At 40.9% G+C, this 27,428-nt stretch overlaps 2 long non-coding RNA genes across 2 annotated transcripts in view; one reads left to right on the forward strand and one right to left on the reverse strand.

Moving 5' to 3' along the window:
- Positions 1-12,605, reverse strand: part of LOC120515043 — a 551,425-nt gene extending 538,820 nt beyond the window's left edge. The window contains exon 1 of the long non-coding RNA XR_005630571.1: positions 12,318-12,605. This is a non-coding gene — a long non-coding RNA (uncharacterized LOC120515043). The remainder of the gene's footprint in view (positions 1-12,317) is intronic.
- Positions 12,606-13,286: 681 nt separating this feature from the next.
- On the forward strand, positions 13,287-17,665 carry LOC120514698. Its single transcript, XR_005630504.1, has 3 exons — positions 13,287-13,382; positions 16,898-17,045; positions 17,579-17,665. It is a non-coding gene; the product is annotated as an uncharacterized LOC120514698 (long non-coding RNA).
- The last annotated feature ends 9,763 nt before the right edge of the window (positions 17,666-27,428 follow it).

A 27,428-nucleotide genomic window follows, 5' to 3' on the forward strand; every position in this document is an offset into this window, starting at 1 on the left:
CCTCTGTCTCTTGGATTAGCACGAATATATCGCTCCTGCAAGCAAACTGTGATTCTTAGCGTGATGAGAGAAGTTGCAAAGCAAATTATAGAAAAAAACCCGATCTGCAGTGGTGTGAAAAACTATATATAAAAAAACTAAACTATATAACACAGTAAACACAAAATGCAGTTTTTAAATGATGGTTTTTATTATTTAGGGAGAAAAAAAATCCAAACCTACATGGCCCTGTGTGAAAAAGTAATTGCCCCCTGGTTAAAAAATCACCTAACTGTGGTGTATCCCACCTGAGTTCAATTTCCGTAGCCCCCAGGCCTGATTACTGCCACACCTGTTTCAATCAAGAAATCACTTAAATAGGAGCTGCCTGACACAGAGAAGTAGACCAAAAGCTCCTCAAAAGCTAGACATCATGCCAAGATCCAAAGAAATTCAGGAACAAATGAGAACAGAAGTAATTGAGATCTATCAGTCTGGTAAAGGTTATAAAGCCATTTCTAAAGCTTTGGGACTCCAGCGAACCACAGTGAGAGCCATTATCCACAAATGGCAAAAAGATGGAACAGTGGTGAACCTTCCCAGGAGTGGCCGGCCGACCAAAATTACCCCAAGAGCGCAGAGACGACTCATCCGAGAGGTCACAAAAGACCCCAGGACAACGTCTAAAGAACTGCAGGCCTCACTTGCCTCAATTAAGGTCAGTGTTCACGAGTCCACCATAAGAAAGAGACTGGGCAAAAACGGCCTGCATGGCAGATTTCCAAGACGCAAACTACTGTTAAGCAAAAAGAACATTACAGCTCGTCTCAATTTTGCTAAGAAACATCTCAATGATTGCCAAGACTTTTGGGAAAATACCTTGTGGACTGATGAGACAAAAGTTGAACTTTTTGGAAGGCAAATGTCCCGTTACATCTGGCGTAAAAGGAACACAGCATTTCAGAAAAAGAGCATCATACCAACAGTAAAATATGGTGGTGGTAGTGTGATGGTCTGGGATTGTTTTGCTGCTTCAGGACCTGGAAGGCTTGCTGTGATAGATGGAACCATGAATTCTACTGTCTACCAAAAAATCCTGAAGGAGAATGTCCGCCATCTGTTCGTCAACTCAAGCTGAAGCGATCTTGGGTGCTGCAACAGGACAATGACCCAAAACACACCAGCAAATCCACCTCTGAATGGCTGAAGAAAAACAAAATGAAGACTTTGGAATGGCCTAGTCAAAGTCCAGACCTGAATCCAATTGAGATGCTATTGCATGACCTTAAAAAGGCGGTTCATGCTAGAAAACCCTCAAATAAAGCTAAATTACAACAATTCTGCAAAGATGAGTGGGCCAAAATTCCTCCAGAGCGCTGTAAAAGACTCATTGCAAGTTATCGCAAACGCTTGATTGCAGTTATTGCTGCTAAGGGTGGCCCAACCAGTTATTAGGTTCAGGGGCAATTACTTTTTCACACAGGGCCATGTAGGTTTGGATTTTTTTCTCCCTAAATAATAAAACCATCATTTAAAAACTGCATTTTGTGTTTACTTGTGTTATATTTGACTAATGGTTAAATGTGTTTGATGATCAGAAACATTTTGTGTGACAAACATGCAAAAGAATAAAATCAGGAAGGGGGCAAATGGTTTTTCACACCACTGTAAATCTGTTCTGTAGTTCTCTTGTTCTCTAGCAAAGCAGAGGCAAGGTATGCTCCAAAATCTGGTGCCAGGTAGACCGACTTGAACGGAGGCTGGCGCATGAGTAAGGAGGGCCCCACCTAGGTCCCCATTTCTGACGTCATACTTCAACCTCCCCTCGGCCTGCAGCCTCTGTCTCTCGGATTAGCGCGAATATATCGCTCCTGCAAGCAAACTATGATTCTTAGCGTTATGAGAGAAGTCACAAAGCAAATTATAGAAAAAAACCTAAACTAAATCCGTTAAGTAGTTCTCTCATTTGCTAGCTAAGCGGAGGTAAGGTACACTCCAATGCTGGTACGTGAGTAGGGCCCTGTCCCCTCCTCTCAGGCCCGCTGCGTCTCTCTTGGATTTGCACGAATAAATCGGTACCGCAAGCAATCAGAGAAGTCGCAAAATCAACCAGAATGTTCAAGCAAATTTCAGAAAAAAACCCGATCTAAATCCGTTAAGTAGCTCTCTCGTGAAAAGCAGACAGACACACAGACAGATTTCAATTTTTATATATATATATATATACAGAGATAGCGCTCTTCTCCAATGTCTGACCCAAAAATCTTAATAGACACACATTACAAGGCCAAAAGTATGTAGACACTTCTCCAAATCATTGAGTTCAGGTATTTAAATGTTAACAGGTACATAAACTAAAGCAGTGTCTCCATTGACTTACAGTGGCAGTAGAGCGGGTCACACTGAAGAGCTCAATGACTTTAAACATGGCACTCTCCAAGGATGCTACCTTTACCACAAGTTGTTATGTGAAATTTCTATTCTACTAGATCTGCCCTGGTCAGCTTTAAGTGTTATTATTGTGAAGTGGAAGAACAGAGGAGCAACAACAGCTCAGCCAAGAAGTGGTAGACCACCCAAACTCACAGAGTAAAAACTGACTATCTGTGGCATCACTCACAGCAACAATGGAAGCAACATCAGCAGAAGAACTGTGCGTTGGGGGCCTCATGAAGTGAGCTTCCATGGCTGAGTAGCTGCACACAAGCCTAGGATCACTACGTGTAGTGCTAAGCGTTTCGTCTAGAGTGCTGTTGAGTACACCACCATTGAACTCTGGAGCGATGAACCACACTTCACTGTCTTGATTTGGCCAATGTTTGGAGAATGCGACCTCCTTGGCTGCATCACACCAACTGTAAAGTCTGATGGAGGAGGGATACTCACAAACTAATGGGGCTAGGACCTTGATGTTGGTCTTAATGAAAAGCTTATAACCTAAAATGTTCTGAAAACTTAATAAACAAACAGCAACATGGTGGGCGGGCAGAAAAGTGTATTGTAATTAAAGCACAGTCCCCACAAGCCCATTTATTGATAACCTCCCAGGACACGGTACAAATGACTTCAGAATTTATAGTCAAGTACAAGTTGTTATTTTCATAAACAAAAGGTGGAGAGTTTACCGATGCTTTTACTGTAGTTAGCCTTTCTGGCATTTTATTTAAGTTCTGTGTGTTTTTCTTGTTATTGATAAAGTGGGGTGTAGCTTATTACCGGGGCTCTCTGAGGGGATTTCAAAATATATACATATATTGTTTTCCATTTACATTTATTAAAATTACCCACAGTGCATCCAGCTCTTTTAAATCTTAGCAGACTGTTAGTCAGAGAAATGCTCTGCTTGCTGAGATCAACGCATTTTTTCATTGGAGTCGTGATACCTCAGATGCCATTTGCCTTGCAGAATGCTGATGCTATTTTGCAGAGTACAATCGATCATTTCGTTTCTTAATGCTTTAAATGTGGGTGCAGTTGTACAGAACTGGTTTGGATGAACAGCTCGCGTTATACCAGTAGACACATTTAAGCCAAATCAGGAGCACTGGACCCAAAGCAAGAAGCAGCCCTGGGAGAGATGACAGCCCATCACAAAAATACCAGCAAAAGGTCAATTTTGAATTACTGGTTCAATTTAACAGGCACATCTTTGGGGATGTAAGCGGCTTGAGCATGGGAAGGGTGCTATAAAAATAAAAAGTATACTTAATATTATTATTATTATCACCTATGCACACATTACAGGAAGGTGGAAACTCTTCACAGACACTAACCGGGCACATCACAAGCCCATCATCAACCAAAGCCTCCTTTTTTACAATTATGTTGACAAAAACATTGTGAGACCCCAAACAAGCCCCCTGTAGATGCCGGGATATTTTTAAACTGCTGCACGTACTTTCAAAAGATGTCACAAAGTCACAGCTCTTTGGTTTCTTCATTATATTTATAAAACGGTCCACACTCCAGCATTACTTTACAGATCATGTTACGTATAAGAATTAAATCCAGCTTGCCAGTGTTTAATAAGATCAAAACATTTGAAAAGCAGCTATATTTTATTGAACTAATAACCTTTTTTTTTTTGTTAGCACTCAGCTTTGTTGCTGTCAGACGCTGCCTGTTATAGCCCACAAGTCATTATATCGTATACACTTTCAAGGTTATTCTATTAAGCTTTGCAGTGATGGCATTATCCATATTATCACATAATGGCAAAAGCATCAGGGTGAATGTGGAGTCAAAAAGCACTGAAAAATACACCCTTTATAAAACGTAGGTTCATGGTGACGGTGTGCTTAGTTCTGCGGCGTCATATACCCAACATCCAATGCTGGGGTTATTTACTGCCCCCTGTCCAGCAATCCGAAAACCTGCAATGCATCCCACAACCAAAATTCAACAAGAAAGAAACAGCCTTGGCATTCTTTCTGAAATATACAGTAATAATTAATTCATTTTAGAAATGTGCTTATGGGGTTGCAAAGCTAATCTGTTCTTCTTCTTTGTAAGGTGAATCTCCACAACATGAACACACACTGGTAACAGAAACTCTCCTCATGTAAACATGAAATGTTTTATGGTATAGCCAGGGATTTTAATGAATTTCCAACAACAAACAGTGTGGGGCTTCTAAAAGACCCACAGAGCAGACCTCACCCCGGGCAGTTTGACCCCAAACTCCTCCCACTCTGCACAGGCCTAAAATATACCTTCAAATGTTTCAGGATATATGCAAACAGGGCCGGATTAAGGTGGGTGCTATTAATGCTGCAGCATTAGGCCCAGATGAAAACAGACGAGAAGTTTCCAGAAGCTGAACAGTTTTCCTTTACTATATCAACCTCAAAATAATTCTTAGAATGAAATTTGGAGTCCGACTTTCGGACGCCTAGACACAGCGTTACTTATTATACAGTTACTATTGTTCTTTGTGCTGTGACGTAACTATAATGTTGTTGCGTTTATTGTTAACCGAAGATTTCAAGTTAATGCTATGAATTTTACGTTAAACAGTTTACTTAGTAAAAGTTTCTTGCAATATCTTGAGGATTCTTGCCACTTTATTATTGTACGGTAAGTGCCACGTAGTAAATGTTTCACCTTGAAAGTTAGTTGTACAGTAAAAATCGATGGCTATTTAAATGGTTATCTGTAAAGGTAAAACTAAAAGCCGGCCCACAGGCCCAGCATGGATATTTAGAATTTTTAAAATCCTCGACAGGATTCCGGTCTGTTATGAAATTTAAATCGTGGACAAATTTTTACCCTCAAGAGCCTGAATTGAGTCACTTTGACAAAATGTCTCTGCAAATTCACTTTTTCTTACTAATTGCGAAATTTTGTGTATTTCACTGTTAGGTTTTCTGCATTAAGTGCACTTTTCAGACAATTGCTATTGAATGTTGATGTTACATAGTTTGATGTTAATCTCGAGTTGTTACGATGCTTCATCATTATTATTATTCATGTTCAATAAAAGCTGGCTGGTTGCGTCGCAAGCAATTAAGGCTCCTTGGTCTGAGTGCGCATTTACGGTGAGTGTCGAATGCACACATGCACCAATGCCGAGAAAAAATAGGCCTTTTTTTGCGCATCAGGATAAGACCCAATTTCTTCTTAATCCGTCCCTGTATGCAAAATATCAAAAATGCTCATCAACAGTGAGGAACTCTAAAACCTGACTTAGAATCTTAATATATAATAGATACAAATATTTATTTGTGATAAACCACAATAGTAGAAAAACACAAAATGAGGCAAAAAGGTAACCCAGAGCAACGAAATCCCAAACCACAATCCAAAAAATTAGAAGCAGTAATCTAAGAATCTTGAAAATTAATATTTACTAGGAATGTACGTACTCTATTGCTACATTCCATTTACTGCAGAAGTTGGATGTCAGTGCTGGGAATGAAGTCACAAACGAGTTGACCACATTCTATCTGCAATGGTACCTCTGGTCACGACTGTAATTCGTTACAAAACTACTAATGACTAACGATTTGGTCGCAACCCGAACGTAATTTCCTCATAAAATTCTATGTAAATACAATAAATCCATTCCAGACCGTATGAACCGTATGTAAATATATATTTTGTTTATGTTTTTTAAGCTCAAAAATAATTCATTATACCATAGAATGCACAGTGTAATAGTAAACTAAATGTAAAAACATTGAACAACAGAGAAAACAAACATTGTAAGAGTTTGTGCTAGACCCTTATGAACCACTCGCTGTAAACACTTATTTTAAGAGTTTTAAGCACAGGGAAAAAAAATTAAATGCCACTTCTCTTGTGAAACTTTTCAAACCATCCTCTACTGGCTTTAAATTCCTCACCTTCACCACTCGAAGAAGGATTTTTTTTCAGCAAATCTCATGAATCTTCCTGGCTTTCTCGCATATGATCGCCTCGCTTACGCTATCCCCTGCAAGTTGCTTCTCGTTCAACCACACTAGCAACAGTTTTTCCACCTCTTCCAGCACTTGAGGCCTCTGCTTGGTTAACATTGTAACTCCATTTGTAACATCAGCTGCTTTGTTAGGCCCTGTATACGCAAACAGAAGAAAATGGGAAACGGAAAATGGGAAATCACTGGCGCGTACGAACCAGAAGGGAAACTGTCCGCCAGTGATTTTGTTTGCCACCAGAGTGTGTGGTTGTGAACAGATGCAAAATTTTGGCAAACTTTTTGATCGTAACCCAATTTTTACGTGTTCGGAAATGTGCGTGACCAGAATTTCTAATAATCTATCTATCTATTATATACTGTATGCATTTCTATCAATCTATTTATCTATCTATCTATCTATCTATCATATAGTGCCTTATTATCTATCTATCTATCTATCTATCTATCTATCTATCTATCTATCTATCATATAGTGCCTTATTATCTATCTATCTATCTATCTATTATATAGTGCCTTATTATCTATCTATCTATTATATAGTCTGTCTAAAATACAGAACATAGGGGAACATAAAAGTACAATACTTACAAATTAGACAATCAAACAAAATATTAAGGAAAACATGATTTTGCACAAATCAAAACAACAGACATAATCATAAACATAAAAAGGTATATAATATTGAAACAAAATACCAACATCGTTAAATTAACAATAAATAAAATTGAGCTAGGGTTATAATTCTGACTAAACCAGAACAACTTTTTGTTGTGAATCAGCAACACAAAAATAGCAAAACGGGGTGCAGTCCACAAAACTAACAAAAGCCAAAGCAGGGCCTCAGAAACGAGCCTCACCCCAGGCAGCTTACCTCCAATCTCAAAAGGTAGGTTTTGTGATCTACACAGGCCCAAAATGAGGATATCTTTAAATGCTCATAATACTATAGTAGGTCATTAGTATGAACACAACAATAGGTTTCTTTATGTTATGTTTCAGCCAGGATTCCCACCCAGCCAAGGCTGGAATTCAAAATCTGGTTTTGTGTCTGTTTTGTTCATTTTTGATTCTTTTGTCCAGTTAATAATAATTTGTACTTAATTTATATATACTGTGGTGGGCTGGCACCCTGCCAAAGGTTTGTTTCCTGCCTTGCGCCCTGTGTTGGCTGGGATTGGCTTCAGCAGACCCACTGACCCTGTACAGTAGTTGGGATATAGCAGTTTGGATGATGGATGGATGGATTTCTATATGCCTATGTAGCCTTTGTTAAATGTCTTGTATTTTGTGGGTGGTTCCCCAAGAGACGAGGCCACAGTCCCTGGTGGCTCTTTTGAATACACTTGATAATTTTGGTGAGTTATTGTCTTTTTATTGTGCTCATTGTGGATTATTGAATTTTTGACATTTCTTTGGATTACTGGGGCTTTGTTCATCTTGGATTGCATTAATAATAATAATAATAATTCCTTATATTTATATAGTGATTTTTTTCACTACTCAGAGAGCTTTACATCTTGAATGTGGAGCCGCTTCAGCCATCACTAATGTGCAGCATCCATCTGGATGACGCGACAGCAGCCATTTTTGTGCCAGTACACTCACCACACATTAGCTATTAGGTGGTTAAGCGGTGAGAGAAATGGCCAATTAGATACAGGGGTTGATTAGGGGGCCAGAATGACTAGGCCATGGTAGGCAATTCCTTTAATGGCATTGAAGTGCTTCCTCGAAGACATGGCGTCCCACCAGAAGCATTCCCAGGTCCGGCATAAAAAAGGAGTTTGCTGCATCACAGAGTCGGGGCTCAGCGGGCAACACTCAGTGGAGGCAGAGAGGAGGAAGAATTGTTTGTTTTTTGTAGAATTGTGTGAATTCATTGTGCATGTGCAGCTGGCCTTTAAAGAAGTGCCTTGTGTGAATAAATATCTGTTATTTTATTCCAATAACGTGTGGGGTATTGCTGTGTCTTGGGTTTGGGGCTTAGTGACGCCCTCATGTATCCACAATAGATAGAGCTGAAAGGCACTATATAATGCATATGAACGATTCTATAGAATCTATTGATAGATTAGAATGTAGAATCTATTGTTAAAGAGAAAGATGTGAAAAGCATTCTATAATAGTAGAAAAACAGATAGATGAATTTGAAAAGCACTGGAGAAGACAGATAGGAAAAATGATGAATGATACATAGAGATATGAAAGGCACTGAATAAATGATATGAAAGATAGTATATGATAAATTTAGCGATTGATCTATAAGGCACAATAGAAATAAGGTACTATTTCTGGCTGTAATTGCAAAGATGTAAAATGCGATATATATCATTTAAATATATTTATATTGTGAGACAATGTATTTTCCTTTTATCTCCATTATGCTCCTTAATCAAATTAATAGTGGTAGGGAGACCTCAGTTTACTATAAGACATAACAATACATTGGGATCTTGAGTATCAATCCAGCATCTATAATACTGGAGGTGGTCCCAGCGCGTGCTCTTCATTTATCCATTCATACCCCATGAGCATATTTTGTTTTTAACTTGAACACTTTCTTCATCTGCCGTATGTGACGTTTACTTGTGATCAGTAGAATTCTTTCCTCATCTTCTGCTCGTACGGTTTAGATATCCTTAGGCCTAATTATGAATTTTACAACACTAACTTCAACAGATTCACAACTCTGTGCTTCAAAATTAGCAAACCCTCCAAAGTCTGACCACAACCAAACTTCTGGTCATCTCTGTTTTCCTGCTGGGTGGGTGCGGTGTTTGGTGCAGTGGTCTCACACTTCCAGGACCTGAGCGCAATTCACTGTTTTTATGGGGTCTGTGGACTCTCCCACCAATGTAACTCCCGGCCCACCACATTACAAAGACCAGTGGTTTCTGACTCTGCTCTTTGTGGATGAATGTGTCCTGCCCTGTACTGGCACCTCAGATACACAACCCGCTTGTAGATGCCGCTGAAGTGTCTTGAGCTCCCTACAATGCAGCACTAAGACAGCAGGGTTCAAACATGAATGTATGTGAGTTGTATGTGTGTTATTCCAATTTGTTACATGAGCTCGCAGACCTACAGTCCTAAAATGAAATGCAAATAAAATGTCCATTTTGTTACCTAACACTTTTTGACTTTCCAGAACATGTCAGGTCATAAGGTTAAGACCAAGATCAAGGTTTTAACCCAGTTAGCTCACAAGTAATCGCGTGACCGACAACATTTAAATTGACCCGCGTACTCTGCCGGCCTTCACGATACCTCACAGCTCTCAGCTGCACATCCATCTCCTGCCTGCCTGCCTGCCGTTCTTTCGCTCGGAGTATTTTCACACACGTTATGCTCACAACAAGAGGAGCCGCACTTTCTTTTTCTTTACATTGTCAAGTCCAACGGCGTCTATAAAACAACTCCATCTGACTCATCATCCGCCTCGAGATTCCTCTGTACAGTACTTGAGCTGGCGCCGCTAAGTCAGAGCGCCGTGACACCTCAGCGACTTGTGCTGACAGCCGCGCGGCGCTGGCCACATGTTATCAAGCCGGCTGGGGTCCCCCACTCAGCCGACCCCCTCCGTACAAACAGATTCTCGTCTTCGTCTTGTAAAGGTCGCAATTTGGAGGTTGTCGTTTACGAGAGAGAGAGAGAGAGAGAGAGAGAGAGAGAGAGAGAGAGAGAGAGAGAGAGTTCGGCGTTACCACCAGCCCGCTGTTTAAATCGGCTCCCTTCATATATTAAAAGCGTCCTTCCTTGCAGGCTGCAACCAAGGCTACTGCAAGGGCAAACAATCTGAGCCATGATAGATGAGCGGGCATCAGCTTCAGCACGGGGGGCGTTTGTGTTTGGATGGCGAGCTTTAAGTGCGCAGCGCTTTACGGTGGAAAGGCACGTCATTTTAAAGACCAAGGCGCCGTCTGCTTATAAAGACACTATATGATAGATAGATAGATAGATAGATAGATAGATAGATAGATAGATAGATAGATAGATAGATAGATAGATATGAAAGGCACTATAAAGAAAAATTTAGATACGAAAGGCACAGTGTAAAGAGATAGACATGATAGTATAAAAGGATCTTTAGATAGATATGAAAGGTACTATAAAATGGTTAAATGGTTAGTTAGATAGATATGTGAAAGGTACTATATAATAGATAGATAGATAGATATGTGAAAGGCACTATATAATAGATAGATAGATAGATAGATAGATAGATAGATAGATAGATAGATAGATAGATAGATAGATAGATAGATAGATAGATAGATAGATAGATTATGAATATACATTTGTTTGCAATTACTTTATATTACCATCATAGCATATTAACAGGTGTCTATACCGAGTATAAAATAATTTAAATTTCCAGGCTTTTCTATATAACATAAAACATTGCTTAGATCCCAAATATCTTTAAATATGTATGTTTCATTAATTTATAATATGCAAATTCAGTCTTCAATCTGTTATTTATGAGCACCATGAACATTAGCAAAGCGCCAGTGGTTAATCCAACTAGATAGATAGATAGATAGATAGATAGATAGATAGATAGATAGATAGATAGATAGATAGATAGATAGATAGATAGATATGAAAGGCATAATAAGAAAGATGCTATTTGAGACATAAGCAGGTAGATAACGAAAGACCGTAGGAAACACAGTCATTTGTGCAAACTGTCCAGCCCTTTCCTCCATGTGAGTGTACTGAACTGTTTACGCTGGGATGTGTCATGTTTATGATGAGCACTCCAAGTTCTCCTCAGATCATCGCTAACTGCAGACCCGACTCTTCTCTTCCCGAATATGAGCTCAATGCATGTGCGCAGCTGAGGTAAGTAAACGTGTGACGCAAAGAGGCAAAAGGAACTCATGCATTTCTGAATGAATGCGTATAAGAAAGAAAGAAAGAAAGAAAGAAAGAAAGAAAGAAAGAAAGAAAGAAAATACATATCACTGCTATCAAAATTGCCGTTTTTACGGTAACAGAAGATGTGCATTAAACCAAAAACGGTGACATGCTTGTTTATTTTCTAAATGTTCCTTTAATTATGCATTGCTGTATAAAAAAATACCAAGGTTGCAGATAAACTGTTCATACTGTATATTCGATACATATTATAGTATTATTCGCCCCTTATCTATCTATATAGCTCCTTTCAGAAGTATCTTTGTCCTGTAGAATGATCAAATGAGAAATGCTTAATTACTTCCGGCAAGATTCCCGAAGTTTATCCCGTTACTTACTCAATAAGATCATCTTACATAAAGCTGTCGAAACACGCGGCCGCCGCTTTCGGCTTCATTCAGACGTGTACATTTGTGTCCTGTAGTGCGCCTATACAAATGTCATGAGTGCCTTTAATCATTGGGAGGCTGTGTGTGTAGTCCTTACGGGGGTCTGTTAATTTGGGCAGAAAGGAAGGCAGAGAGTTGGGGGGGTTGGGATGCTTGGGATGCTTCAGGATGTAATAGCAACACAAACAAACCGTCAGCCGTCATCCAGCAAAATAAATAAATAAATAAATATGTACAGTATCGGGTACATTTCAAGGACTCGGTGCGACTGATGCTTGTGGTCTGATTGCCTTTGTCTCCCGCTTACTGTCCTTAACTGAGGTCCGTTATGCATAAATCCATTTTTGGCCGTGGCCAGCTGTGTTTTCCTTCCAAACATCACTGCCCAGTTCTTCTGCCATAGCACATACCAGTTAATGCTGCATTCTGCCTTTATTCCATTTCAGTCTACAACATACGCACATTCACAGGCACATACATTATGCCACAAACGGAAGAGGCTCCTTATATAGAATAGCTTCTGCTTTCATACGCAGGATCTAGATATCCTTCAAAACAGGCTGATGTAAACCAGAAAAAAACACGTAGTATATAAGCACCGCACACTTACCTGGGTGTTTATTTGGTTTCAGATTCAAGGCAGACGTTCATTGCGATCCGAGTGACGGATAACATCCGGAATATTGACAGTGGGTTGAGCACACGTGATATTAATAACAAAAATGTTCTGTACAGATAGCGGATGCGCTTGTTTTCTCCTGTACTTTAATTTCCCCCTCAATTCCATTTATTTCTAACATTTTAGGTTAGATACAGCCAGCTGAGATGACAGAGCCACGGTCCATAGTGATCCCCATTGGTACTCATTCACGTTTGCAACGCGGAGACTGTCTGTGTGAGGCAGGCGGCCAGTGATGCTGCAGCACGCAGCGGTCCGCTGAGATCCCGGGAGAGAGAGAGAGAGAGAGAGAGAGAGAGAGAGAGAGAGAGAGAGAGAGAGAGAGAATGAAATGCGGGAAAGCGGAATACTGCAAAACATGGGCACGGAATTTTCAGAGCCTGTATAGACACACGAGTTCAGCACCTTGGAGAGAGCGCCGACTCCCACAGCAGCGACGTTCACTTCTACAGCAATGATTTAAAGGATAAGCTCGGTATTTTTCAAGTCGAATTTATTTCTATATATTAATTTGCCACATTTTATTAATTAAAACAAATAAATAACTCAACTCTTACCCTTTATAATGGAGGTGAAGGGAATTGGGAATGGGGGTCCCATTGTGAAGAAAAGCCATAAAACTTACCGAATACGTCCACTTAGATAGATAGATAGATAGATAGATAGATAGATAGATAGATAGATAGATATGTGAAAGGCACTATATAATAGATAGATAGATAGATAGATAGATAGATAGATAGATAGATAGATATGAAAGGCATAATAAGAAAGATGCTATTTGAGACATAAGCAGGTAGATAACGAAAGACCGTAGGAAACACAGTCATTTGTGCAAACTGTCCAGCCCTTTCCTCCATGTGAGTGTACTGAACTGTTTACGCTGGGATGTGTCATGTTTATGATGAGCACTCCAAGTTCTCCTCAGATCATCGCTAACTGCAGACCCGACTCTTCTCTTCCCGAATATGAGCTCAATGCATGTGCGCAGCTGAGGTAAGTAAACGTGTGACGCAAAGAGGCAAAAGGAACTCATGCATTTCTGAATGAATGCGTATAAGAAAGAAAAAGAAAGAAAGAAAGAAAATACATATCACTGCTATCAAAATTGCCGTTTTTACAGTAAAAGAAGATGTGCATTAAACCCAAAACAGTGATACTTTATTAATCCCAAGGGGGAAATTCACATACTCCAGCAGCAGCATACTGATAAAAAACAATATTAAATGAAAGAGTGATAAAAATGCAGTAGCAAAGTAACAAAAGTTGTAAGGTAAGAAAACTTGCCTTCCATGTCTCTAATACATGCTTCTGACAATTGACAATTATGCATTTTATCACAGATTCTTGGTCCTACTGTATTTTCCTGAAATAAGGATACATCTCTGGCCTGCTCCTCTGTTTAAAGTGGCCGCGTGGCTGTAGTTATGAAATTGCTAAAGTGCGTTTATTCACCCTGTGATGGACTGGCATCCTGTCCAGGTATTGTTCCCGCTTTGCACCTTGTGTATCTATGATACATGAATGACCAGACATTAGAGCGTTAAAACACTAACAAAGCATGAAATTAAATAAGACCTGCTACTAGTAGTAAGCAATTGGGTTGGAACAAAAACCTGCAGCCAGTGCGGCCCTCCAGGACTGACGTCGCTCCCCCCCTGCTGTCCAGCACAGAGACAACAATTCACATCTGGGCATTGATATTCATCATCAATAACAGCACTTGGCATGGCTTCCCAAAGTGAATGTTATACCCCTGGCCATAAAAGGTGCAGTAAAGGAAGACGAGTGGAGGAGTAAAGCGCACAGCCAGTGTCCTGTTACAAAATGGCTGAACCTCACAACAATAGTGTACCTTTCTGCTCTTTTTCCTTCTTAAAATGTATGTGTAGGGCAGCATTTCTCAACCTTTAAGTATTTGTGACCCGAGTTTTCATAACAGTTTTAATTGCGCCCCCCTAACGTTTTTTTGAAAGGAGCCCACTAATACCAATTTGTTCTTTTTTAATTAATGATATATCATAGATGCATATTTTATTATACCTACTTAACTTTTATCGACATTTATCTAACTCTATATTTATTTTTATAGTAGCAGAGTGTAGTTTAAGTTATGTATTTTTCATATTTTTGATTCTTGTTTTCTTTTTTTCACATCTTTGCACCCGCCCCACAGTTTGAGAACCACTGGTGTAGTGATTATGTGTGTGCTCTTGATGTAGAACAATACTCGATAATATTTTGGGATTGATTTGGATTGGACATATACAGTGAGCTATAAGGTTTTTCTTTATAATGGGACTCCAGCTCCCCAAAAGCTCCATTATAAAACACAAGAGTATGGGCTAGTTATTATTTTTTTTAAATGTATAAAATATGTTTCACTTTAGAACAGAATTTAATGTGGAAAACTAATATACAGTGTCTTCCGTAATGTTTGGAACAAAGTCACATTTTTCCTGGATTTCCCCCTCTGCTCCATTGTTTAAAATGACAAATTAAACAATTCAGACATCGTTATTAATAGAGTGTGCATTGTAGACTTTCAATTAAGGGAATTTGTGGACATTTTGGTCACAGCGTGTAGAAATGACAACACTTTTTCTACACGGTCCCCCCATTTCAGGGCACCATAATGTTTGGAGACAGCAATGGCAGGTTTATTAAAGCCGGTGTCATATTTAGGATTTTGTTGCATATTCCTCACATGCAATGACTGCTTGAAGTCTGCAATTCATTGACATCGCCAGGTGCTGTGGGTCTTCTCTGGCGATGCTCTGTCAAGCCCCTAATGCAGCCATCTTCAGCCTCTGCTTGTTTTGAGGACTGTCCCTTTACGTTTTCTCTTCAGCATATGGAAGGCCTGCTCAACTGGATTTAAATCAGGTGGCTGGCTTGGCCATTCAAGAATTTTCCATTTTTTAACTTTGAAAAACTCTGTGTGGCCTTAGCAGTAAGTTTGGGATCTTTATCTCATTGTACAATGAAGCACCGTCCACTTGGTGGCATTTACTGGAGCTTGTGCAGATCAGATGATTCTACACACCTCAGAATTCATTGTGCCACTGGCGTCAGCAGTCCCATCATTAGGGAAGAGAAGTGTGCCAGGACCTGTGCCAGCCATACATGCCCAGGCCATAACACCCCCCAGCACCACCATGTTTAACAGATGAGGTGGTCTGCTTTGGATCTCAGGCAGTTCCTTGTCGTCTCCACACTTTGCTCTCCCCATCACTCTGATGAGGTACATCTTTGTCTCACTTGTCCACAAGACGTTTACCCAGAATTCTGCAGGCTCTTTTAAGTTATTTTTCACAAACTGTAATCTGGCCATCCCATTTCTGTGGTAACTAGTGGTCTGCATCTTTCAGTGTGACCTCGGTATTTCTGTTCATGAAGTCTTCTGCTGATAGTCGTCTCTGACACACACACATCAGCCCCCTTAAGACTGTGTCTGGTCTGTCGGACAGGCGTTTGGCTCTTTTTCTTGACCACAGTGAAGATTCTTCTGTCATCAGTAGTGGAGGTCTTCCTTGGCCTACCAGTCCCTTTGCTGAGCTCACCAGTGCCTTCTTTCTTCTTCATGATATTCCAGACGCTTGATTTTGGTCATCCAAAGGTTGTACACATATCTATAATATTTTTATTCTTGTTTTTAAATCTCATAATGGCTTCTTTGAATTTCATTGGCACAGCTGTTGAATAATGGAACCTACAGACCACAAAGAGGTCTGAGGTACTTTATGAAGCCATGAAACACACCTGAGGAATCTCAAGCATCTGTGATGCCAAGTGTCCAAACATTATTGTGTCCTGAAATGGGGGTGATTGACATGAATGATTCAATTAATCAATTAATTTTGTTACAGTAAAAGGGGTGGCACGGTGGTACAGTGATAAGACTGCTGCCTCACAGTACGGACGCCAGGGTTCATGTCCCAGTTCCTGGATTGTGCATGTTCTCCCTGTGTCTGTGTGGGTTTCCTCCCGCTGTCCTAAGACAATGAGGGCAGGTGTATTGACGAAGCTAAATTGGCCCAATTGTGTGCTTGTGTGTGTGAGTGTGTATGTCTGTGTGTATTCATGTGTTTGTGTGTGTGTGTGTGTATTCATGTGTTTGTGTGTGTTTGTGTGTGTGTGTGTACATTCATGTGTTTGTGTGTGTGTGTGTGTGTGTGCATTCATGTGTTTGTGTGTGTTTGTGTGTGTGTGTGTACATTCATGTGTTTGTGTGTGTTTGTGTGTGTGCGTATGTGTGTGTACATTCATGTGTTTGTGCGTGTGTGTGTCTGCATTCATGTGTTTGTGTGTGTGTGTGTGTGTGTGTGTGTTCGCCCTGTGATAGCCTGGTGCCCTGTCCAGGGTTTGTTCCTGCCTTGTACTCTATGCTAGCTGGGTTGAATTAATCAGGTGTCACTGATGTGTGATTGGGAGGCAGCACAATAACAGCAGTACCACGCCAGACCAGGGGGTGGCGAGCTGCACTGACTTTCTCTCTCAATCCTCTGCAGACCATCCACGGGAAATCCCGCTAGGTCCCAGCACCATTGATGACATCACTTCCTGTACCGCCGGCTATTGATGATGTCACTTCCGGTCCAGCAGACATCACTTTCAGGTTCTGACGCCATTGATGGTGTCACTTCCGATCCCAATGAGGTAAGTTCCGGTTCTGGTCCCACTGATGTCACTTCCTGTCCCGGCCTTTAAAGCTGCCATATTTGCACTCTTAAATCAGTTCTGTTTTGGACTCCAACCTGTGAACAACTCACCCAAAATACCCATTTGCAGCCAAGGCATGATATACAGGTGGCTGCCCCCAAACCTTTTTGATGTCTGTGGTCTGTTATTGTGACACAGGATAGAAAATGACATGATAGTTTGCTTAAACAAGAAACAACTATTAGTAATTATATATGAGTAGAAAAGTGGGTACTGTCATTTATTTATAGCATAAATCTAAGTAAATGTTTATAGCCTGATATGGAAATGAGGGTTTTGCAAGGATACAGATCTTAAATGTAGAATAGTCATTATTAGTCAAAGGTCTGAAATGAATGAGCTGTTCCAATTCTCTCATAATCCTTTACTTTAGAAGCTTCTAAAATGAATATGCAATAATATTCGTTTAACTTTTTTATTACTTAAGTTACTGCAAACTAAAACTTAAATGTCTTTTACTTTATTTCTAGCTGGATTCCCCCATTAGAGCCAAAGTACATCTCCAGACTACTGTCATCCTGTTCTTTTCTGTTTTTTAATGTATTAAATGTGTCACCAGCACTACATCACATTTACTGTATTTCTTTCATATTAAAGCCCTATAAGTGCCGGGGAAGAAAGACAGACATCCTGTCCAGGATGGAGGATGATTTCTTGCCTGCTGCTTTCCGCTGCTGAAGCAAAATGCCGACATACAGATGCATTCGTGGTGCTTTTATATTCAAGCGTCGCATATTCCCAATCGTAATGACACGATACATTTTAAAAGTCTCACATACCATCTTTTGTGCCATCTATTTTTTATTCTTTTTCTTTACCTGCTGTCAGTTTCAAGAAGCTCGTAGCGATTAAAAACTGGGATGACGTTTACGATGGTCTGCTTTAATGATAAAGTAAACTACGAGGTTAAAGTGGACATTTCGAGATTAAAGCCGAAATTTCCACTTTAATCACAAAATACACGTTTTCACTGTGTCTTTTATTTTTTTCTCAGTGGTTCAAATATAACGCTATACATTATGTTGCTGTTGTTAAGTTGCAAAAACTAAAAAATAAAAAAGACATATATAAATGACACGATACATTTTAAAAGTCTCACATACCATCTTTTGTGCCGTCTCTTTTTTATTTTTTTGCAACTTCACATCGGCTACATAATGTAGAGCGCTGTATTTGAGCCATTCATCAAACAGCAAAGTGCGCACATCGATCCCCGAAGGATCTCCATAGAGGCTTGCTGTCACGTGTAGATAGTAAACAGAGACTCTGACGTCACGTTCCAACTTTTAGCACACTGCGCCCCCCGACTTTTGCTGGTACTGCAACTCGCGCACGCGTCACGTTAATTTCTGAGGACCTGCTCAGAGGACGCGTGAAATGAACGCTGGGAACGCGTGGCAGCCATGATGCGGGCGCGTACGTGTTCTGAGCGTGAAGTATAAATGAGCCCTAACACAGAGCATTATAAACTAGATCACTGCCTGATCTGTGCTATCTAGCGAGGAGCATAACATGCTTTATCCATCAGTAAATGTACAATGAATCTAGACAGAAAAAGTATTTTCTTGATGGTTAGCTAATTTACATCTCCAGTGGAAACGCTCTGAATTTTTCTTTTTATTTTAAACATGTGCAGGGTGCAAATTCAACTGGAGTATCAATCAGGTAGCGGCATCATGCATACATGTAAACCCCGTAATTTATTCACATACATGTGAATAGAATTGGGCAGTTCCGTAAAGTGTGAGGTACAGTACGCCTACAGTAAGCCTACATGTGTGAGCATTCTGCAGATACACAGTGCAAATCAGGCAGGTAGTGCGGATCAGGCAGTGACATCCCCATCTAACAAACAGCTCTGTGATGTTAGACTGTCCTCACAAAGCATCATGAGGTGCTGGGAAAAAATAAGTTTGTCTAAGCCAAATTTGCAGGAAATAATTTGACCAACAAAGCAAATCTGCTGCCAAAAACAGTAAGGTGAATTTCACCAATCAACACCAGGACATGCTGTGAACAAGTGTTTGGTGTTCTGTTTTATATTTTCACATATCTTTATAACAATAAAGCATGTGTTAAAACAACTATACTGTATTCCAGAGGATACTACCTGTAAGTTTTCAGATAATTGATTATATAAAATTCTTTGCTGTGCTCACCCATGCCCGGCCCGAATTGATCACAAGAACTCGACTAACTTGATACCTGCCATGTGTTAACCACCACAGGCTATGCCTTGCAAAGGCCAACAGGTTTATTTTGCCCCTGCCCTCGGTGACAAGTAGAACCCAAGCACATGAGAAGAGAGTTGGCTCCTAAACTATGATGTCCCATTGAAGTAGGGTCCAAAAGTAACTTGGGATCTTTGCCTCCTCATCCATCATGTCCATCTAGAGATGACACAAGACCAAAGATCGATTAGGGATGAGTTTCCCAAAACTGTTAATACATAAAGAGTTTGAAGCTACTAGATATACAGTGGTGTGAAAAACTATTTGCCCCCTTCCTGATTTCTTATTCTTTTGCATGTTTGTCACACAAAATGTTTCTGATCATCAAACACATTTAACCATTAGTCAAATATAACACAAGTAAACACAAAATGCAGTTTTTAAATGATGGTTTTATTATTTAGGGAGAAAAAAAATCCAAACCTACATGGCCCTGTGTGAAAAGTAATTGCCCCTTGTTCAAAAATAACCTAACTGTGGTGTATCACACCTGAGTTCAATTTCCGTAGCCACCTCAGGCCTGATTACTGCCACACCTGTTTCAATCAAGAAATCACTTCAATAGGAGCTGCCTGACTCAGAGAAGTAGACCAAAAGCACCTCAAAAGCTAGACATCATGCCAAGATCCAAAGAAATTCAGGAACAAATGAGAACAGAAGTAATTGAGATCTATCAGTCTGGTAAAGGTTATAAAGCCATTTCTAAAGCTTTGGGACTCCAGCGAACCACAGTGAGAGCCATTATCCACAAATGGCAAAAACATGGAACAGTGGTGAACCTTCCCAGGAGTGGCCGGCCGACCAAAATTACCCCAAGAGCGCAGAGGCGACTCATCCGAGAGGTCACAAAAGACCCCAGGACAACGTCTAAAGAACTGCAGGCCTCACTTGCCTCAATTAAGGTCAGTGTTCACGACTCCACCATAAGAAAGAAACTGGGCAAAAACGGCCTGCATGGCAGATTTCCAAGACGCAAACCGCTGTTAAGCAAAAGAACATTGGGGCTCGTCTCAATTTTGCTAAGAAACATCTCAATGATTGCCAAGACTTTTGGGAAAATACCTTGTGGACTGATGAGACAAAAGTTGAACTTTTGGAAGGCAAATGTCCCGTTACATCTGGCGTAAAAGGAACACAGCATTTCAGAAAAGAACATCATACCAACAGTAAAATATGGTGGTGGTAGTGTGATGGTCTGGGGTTGTTTTGCTGCTTCAGGACCTGGAAGGCTTGCTGTGAAAGATGGAACCATGAATTCTACCGTCTACCAAAAATCCTGAAGGAGAATGTCCGGCCATCTGTTCGTCAACTCAAGCTGAAGCGATCTTGGGTGCTGCAACAGGACAATGACCCAAACACACCAGCAAATCCACCTCTGAATGGCTGAAGAAAAACAAAATGAAGACTTTGGAGTGGCCTAGTCAAAGTCCAGACCTGAATCCAATTGAGATGCTATGGCATGACCTTAAAAAGGCGGTTCATGCTAGAAAACCCTCAAATAAAGCTGAATTACAACAATTCTGCAAAGATGAGTGGGCCAAAATTCCTCCAGAGCGCTGTAAAAGACTCATTGCAAGTTATCGCAAATGCTTGATTGCAGTTATTGCTGCTAAGGGTGGCCCAACCAGTTATTAGGTTCGGGGGGCAATTACTTTTTCACACAGGGCCATGTAGGTTTGGATTTTTTTCTCCTAAATAATAAAACCATCATTTAAAAATTGCATTTTGTGTTTACTTGTGTTATATTTGACTAATGGTTAAATGTGTTTGATGATCAGAAACATTTTGTGTGACAAACCTGCAAAAGGATAAGAAATCAGGAAGGGGGCAAATAGTTTTTCACACCACTGTATATATAGAGTGGTTTCTTATACTAATCTATATATACTGCATATAAAAGTCAATGTGTGTATGTTCAGTGCATCCGGAAAGTATTCACAGCACATCACTTTTTCCACATTTTGTTATGTTACAGCCTTATTCCAAAATGGATTAAATTCATTTTTTTCCTCAGAATTCTACACACAACACCCCATAATAACAATGTGAAAAAAGTTTACTTGAGGTTTTTGCAAATTTATTAAAAATTTAAAAAATTGAGAAATCACATGTACATAAGTATTCACAGCCTTTGCCATGAAGCTCAAAATTGAGCTCAGGTGCGTCCTGTTTCCCCTGATCATCTTTGAGATGTTTCTGCAGCTTAATTGGAGTCCACCTGTGGTAAATTCAGTTGATTGGACATGATTTGGAAAGGCACACACCTGTCTATAGAAGGTCCCACAGTTGACAGTTCATGTCAGAGCACAAACCAAGCATGAAGTCAAAGGAATTGTCTGTAGGCCTCCAAGACAGGATTGTCTCGAGGAACAAATCTGGGGAAGGTTACAGAAAAATTTCTGCTGCTTTGAAGGTCCTAATGATCACAGTGGCCTCCATCATCCGTAAGTGGAAGAAGTTCGAAACCACTAGGACTCTTAGAGCTAGCCGGCCATCTAAACTGAGCAATCGGGGAAGAAGGGCCTTAGTCAGGGAGGTGACTAAGAACCCGATGTCAGAGATCCAGAGGTCCTCTGTGGAGAGAGGAGAACCTTCCAGAAGGACAACCATCTCTGCAGCAATCCACCAATCAGGCCTGTATGGTAGAGTGGCCAGACGGAAGCCACTCCTTAGTAAAAGGCACATGGCAGCCTGCCTGGAGTTTGCCAAAAGGCACCTGAAGGACTCTCAGACCTTGAGAAACAAAATTCACTGGTCTGATGAGACAAAGAGTGAACTCTTTGGTGTGAATACCAGGCGTCACGTTTGGAGGAAACCAAGCACTGCTCATCACCAGGCCAATACCATCCCTACAGTGAAGCATGGTGGTGGCAGCATCATGCTGTGGGGATGTTTTTCAGTGGCAGGAACTGGGAGACTAGTCAGGATAAAGGGAAAGATGACTGCAGCAATGTACAGAGACATCCTGGATGAAAACCTGCTCCAGAGCACTCTTGACCTCAGACTGGGGCGACGGTTCATCTTTCAGCAGGACAACATCCCTAAGCACACAGCCAAGATATCAAAGGAGTGGCTTCAGGACAACTTTGTGAATGTCCTTGAGTGGCCCAGCCCAGACTTGAATCTGATTGAACATCTCTGGAGAGATCTTAAAATGGCTGTGCACCGACGCTTACCATCCAACCTGATGGAGTTTGAGAGGTGCTGCAAAGAGGAATGGGCGAAACTGGCCAAGGATAGGTGTGCCAAGCTTGTGGCATTATATTCAAAAGGACTTGAGGCTGTAATTGCTGCCAAAGGTGCATCGACAAAGTATTGAGCAAAGGCTGTGAATACTTATGTGCATGTGATTTCTCAGTTTTTTTTATTTTTAATAAATTTACAAAAACCTCAAGTAAACTTTTTTCATGTTGTCATTATGGGATGTTGTGTGTAGAATTCTGAGGAAAAAAATGAATTTCATCCATTTTGGAATAAGGTTGTAACATAACAAAATGCGGAAAAAGTGATGTGCTGTGAATACTTTCCGGATGCACTGTATGTATGTTCCAGCATCACATCAGAACAGCTGGAGCAATTTTCATGAAACTCCGTACACATGTTTCTCAATGGTTGACTAAACATACTGCAGGGTGAAATCAACCCTAACCCACCCACTTCTGGGTAGGGTGGGGGGTGATCTTACGGTCTTGTATGCATGTTATCATTCAGTTGACAGTTGGGTTGACCACCAGAGGGCGAACTGGAGCTGACTGCCAGCATTCTTCACGTTTGAGCGCCACCACCGCGCACCTCTTGCTTTTGAAATTAAATAGAGTTCTATGTGTGCAAGTGTGTGTGTCTGTCCGGCCCGGAAATGAGACGTAGAGTCGGGGTGAGGGCTCCAGCTCCACGGATACGCAAGCGTGGCCAGCACACAGGTAAAAGGAAACCTCTGAAGAAAGACAGTCGCTTAGCTGCAAATGCACAAACGATGTGAGCCCGTCGGCAACACAAATCCTCACAGAAGAGAGATGCCCAGAGTAGTTCTGACAATTTCAGTACTTTCCAGGATTCCGTTCTTTTAACAGCATGGCTTACGCAGTTAGTATATACCAGGCGACTGCCAGCATTCTTTATGTTTGAGCAGCACCGCAACCCTGTTGCTTTTCAAATTAAATAGAGTTGGACGATTCCGAGTGTCAACTGGTTGATAACATACATACAAGACGATGAGTCTTCATTGTTTGTTAATTTATTTTTAAAGTTGTTGTTTTTTTTAATTATGTTTTTCTCAAAAAATGTAAAAAAAAATAATTTTCCTCCTGGGCAATGCTGGGTATTTCAGCTAGTCTACTATATATTCAAATGCTAAGGACTGTGTTTGTGTATCTGGTCTTTCCAAGCAATCCGATTGGTCAGTTTGGTTTTAGTGACGTGACCAAAAGAGGATGTGTGAGTGCGAGACACACGAAGAGGAGTCGCCTTCAAAGACGGGAAGTATAAAAGCGGGTAGAAGTTGAGCAGGGCCCATCAAAATAACCGAGTCTGAGAGGCAGGCTTTATGGGAATGTGCTGCACAGAGGGATCAAGAGATGTTCAGACACACAAGGATACCAAAGAAAGATGATAAAGATACACATAAGAGTAAGAGATCTAAAATATTTTTCAACCAGCTGCATGTGGTCTTCAGGACAAAAAACAGCCTGAAGACTCCCTAGCAGTTTTACTCCATTTGTGAACTTGGAGAGGCGTCATCTGAGTCAACTGTGTTTGCTGCTCCACTGGCTTTCATAAGAAGACCCTGACGATACCATATCTTAGCCGTATCGCTGGCATATGAGTCCTATTAATCTTTGTCTTGAGAAAATACCTCCAGATAAACAAATGTTTGTAGTGAAAACATCAGGCCTGCCCTTCATTGCTGAGGCGTTTCACTTGCACGTTGTTGAGCCGCGGTGTTTGCTTTGTTTCAACTTTGTTGTCTCTTCATCTGTTTATTAGCACAATATCGTTGTTATGTGGCATGTGCTGCACGCAGTTCATCCGTGGCAAGCGCTGACAAATGTAAAAGTGCATGCATGCACACCATCTAGTAGCTGTGGTTGAGCCGTGAACAGGGCGGACTGCTCCATACACGCACACACACATAGGTTTATATATTTCTAATGCATCTTATGACCTGTCTTTGACAGAAATATGGCTAGAATTATTATACAATATTATTATCTTTTAAGTTCTTTAAAAGCGTTACCACACCCTGCCACTCGAGAACTTCACAACCCCGAATGCAAGACATTCTGAGGCACCGCTATCACGATTTAGGCCTAAGCCATGATTGTTGACGTGTCTCATGCGTTTTCCTTGTGAATAATCTTGTTTTTCTTTTTTTGTGAAGTTCACAGGTTTTCAAATTCTTTATCAAATGATTCACTGTTTGCTTTGTTTACTTCCAGTCTCTGCCATTTCATCTTTAGTTTGCTGTTTCATGCCAGCCACGGAAACATTATGTGTACCATGTTAATTATGCGACGGTATAAAGATCAGTGAGATGGAACTGAAATTATTTGAGCTTGATGGATTCCATTAAAGAAACTTTGCACATTTGCTTTCAATATTTCCCTATTTGGCTTCACAGCTCTTGACTTATTGCTTTTGTTTTTTGATTATGGCGCTTGAGTATGTAAAAGGGAGACAAGAGGCAGAAAAAGGTATGGGGTAGCCACCCCATATACTTGGCTTAAAATCCACTATAAATAAACTAATGAGTAATCACCAGGGACTGAGTCCAATTATAGGGTGGTCCAGATCTAATTATGCAATTTTCATTACACTATAACTTATTAAGTTTATTACGTAGAAAATCACCTGAAAAATCCCGGACCATCGAGAAGTGTGCAAACTGACGACATAAAGAATCGTCTTCGCGCCGAACTGGAATCATCCCCGCATAAATCAAAGTCATCCAAACGATCTGGATCTGCATAATTAGATCTGGACCACCCTGTAGAGCTTTTATAGAGGGCAGACAGGAAGGGGTGGGTTTGTAGGTACCAGAACTGGAAGTGATGTCATGCTGGATCATCTTTGGCGGGGTCTGCTGATGAGGGAAGAGAGAGAGAGAGAGTTAGTACACATTGCCATCCCCTGGCCTGGTGCAGAAGTAGAATCACTTTGAACCTTCGACTGCCTCCCATGCACATGTGTGTGACAAGCACTAAGTGGTTTTAATGGTCTCTGTCTTAGCCTTCTGGTTATAATCTCTTGCCTGTTTAAGCGGTATTTGTGATTATGATGCCCCGTGTTCCAAAGCTCCAAGCATGGATGACTTCAGGCATCTTGTCTTCTCTAGCGCCTTCAACACCATCCAACCTCTGCTCCTTAGGGATAAGCTGACTGAGATGGGAGTAGATTCACACCTTGTGGCATGGATCGTGGACTATCTTATAGACAGACCTCAATATGTGCGTCTTGGAAACTGCAGGTCTGACATTGTGTGAAGCAATACAGGGGCACCGCAGGGGACTGTACTTTCTCCGGTCCTGTTCAGTCTATATACATCAGACTTCCAATATGACTCGGAGTCCTGCCACATGCAAAAGTTCGCTGATGACACTGCTATTGTGGGCTGCATCAGGAGTGGGCAGGAGGAGGAGTACAGAAAGTTAATCAAGGACTTTGTTAAATGGTGCGACTCAAACCACTTACACCTGAACACCAGCAAGACCAAGGAACTGGTGGTGGATTTTAGGAGGCCCAGGCCCCTCATGGACCCTGTGATCATCAGAGGTGACTGTGTGCAGGGGGTGCAGACCTATAAATATCTGGGAGTGCAGCTGGATGACAAATTGGACTGGACTGCAAATACTGATGCTCTATGTAAGAAAGGTCAGAGCAGACTATACTTTCTGAGAAGGTTGGCATCCTTCAACATCTGCAATAAGATGCTGCAGATGTTCTACCAGACGGTTGTGGCGAGTGCCCTCTTCTACGCGGTGGTGTGCTGGGGTGGCAGCATAAAGATGAAAGACGCCTCACGCCTGGACAAACTTGTTAAGAAGGCAGGCTCTATTGTAGGAGTAAAGTTGGACAGTTTAACATCTGTGGCAGAGAGACGGGCATTAAGCAAACTCCTGTCAATCATGAAGAATCCACTGCATCCACTGAACAGGATCATCTCCAGACAGAGGAGTAGCTTCAGTGACAGACTGCTGTCACCGTCCTGCTCCACTGACAGACTGAGGAGATCGTTCCTCCCCCACACTATGCGACTCTTCAATTCCACCCGGGGGAGTAAATGCGAACATTAATTTTATTTTAATTTTTTTCATTTTTATTACTATTTAATTTAATATTGTTTTTTGTATCAGTATACTGCTGCTGGATTATGTGAATTTCCCCTTGGGATTAATAAAGTATCTATCTATCTATCTATCTTGTCGTTGATGAACCGAGAATAAACCAAAGAGGGTCTAGAGAACCGCCAGACTCAGAAAAATGTAGAAAATATACAAAAAATATTTAGTTGCCTCCTTAGCATTACATTTTTTCTCCGAAAAACACATAAAAAGCATTGCATTTTTTGCTTGAAAAATGACATTTTTATTAAATCTCATCTGTCTACTGTGAAATGTACAAAACACTAAAAAGGACAAAGCCAGAAGTGTAGAAAGTATAATAACGATACAAATAATAATAATAATAATATGAACAGCACACCGGATTCCCAGAATCCCTTTCGGTTTCACTGACCATTTCACTTTCACGGCCTGCAGACAGATTCACTTTGTCATCACTGCTGACGAGAGCTGTTTCTTATTAGGCTTGCAGAATGCTTGTCTGTACTGTTGCCCGAGTGATGCTTGGCACTAACGCTGCTGGCACTTTCACAGCCCAAGTAAACCTCGGGCCTTACATGAGACGCGTCAATACTGTTACACGAGTGACACGCCGGACTAACGTAGTTAGCACTGTTTTTACAGCCCAAGTGCCGCTCAGGTCGAATGCTAAGGAGATTAAATCCGTTGCAAAGATCAGTTTTGTGTCAAAGCTGGCAATTATCAAACAGAGAGTTCAAGTGTAATGACTCCTCCAAAAGTACAAAACAAAA

The sequence above is a fragment of the Polypterus senegalus genome, chromosome 14, assembly GCF_016835505.1.
Source record: "Polypterus senegalus isolate Bchr_013 chromosome 14, ASM1683550v1, whole genome shotgun sequence".
Classification (NCBI taxonomy): domain Eukaryota; kingdom Metazoa; phylum Chordata; class Cladistia; order Polypteriformes; family Polypteridae; genus Polypterus; species Polypterus senegalus.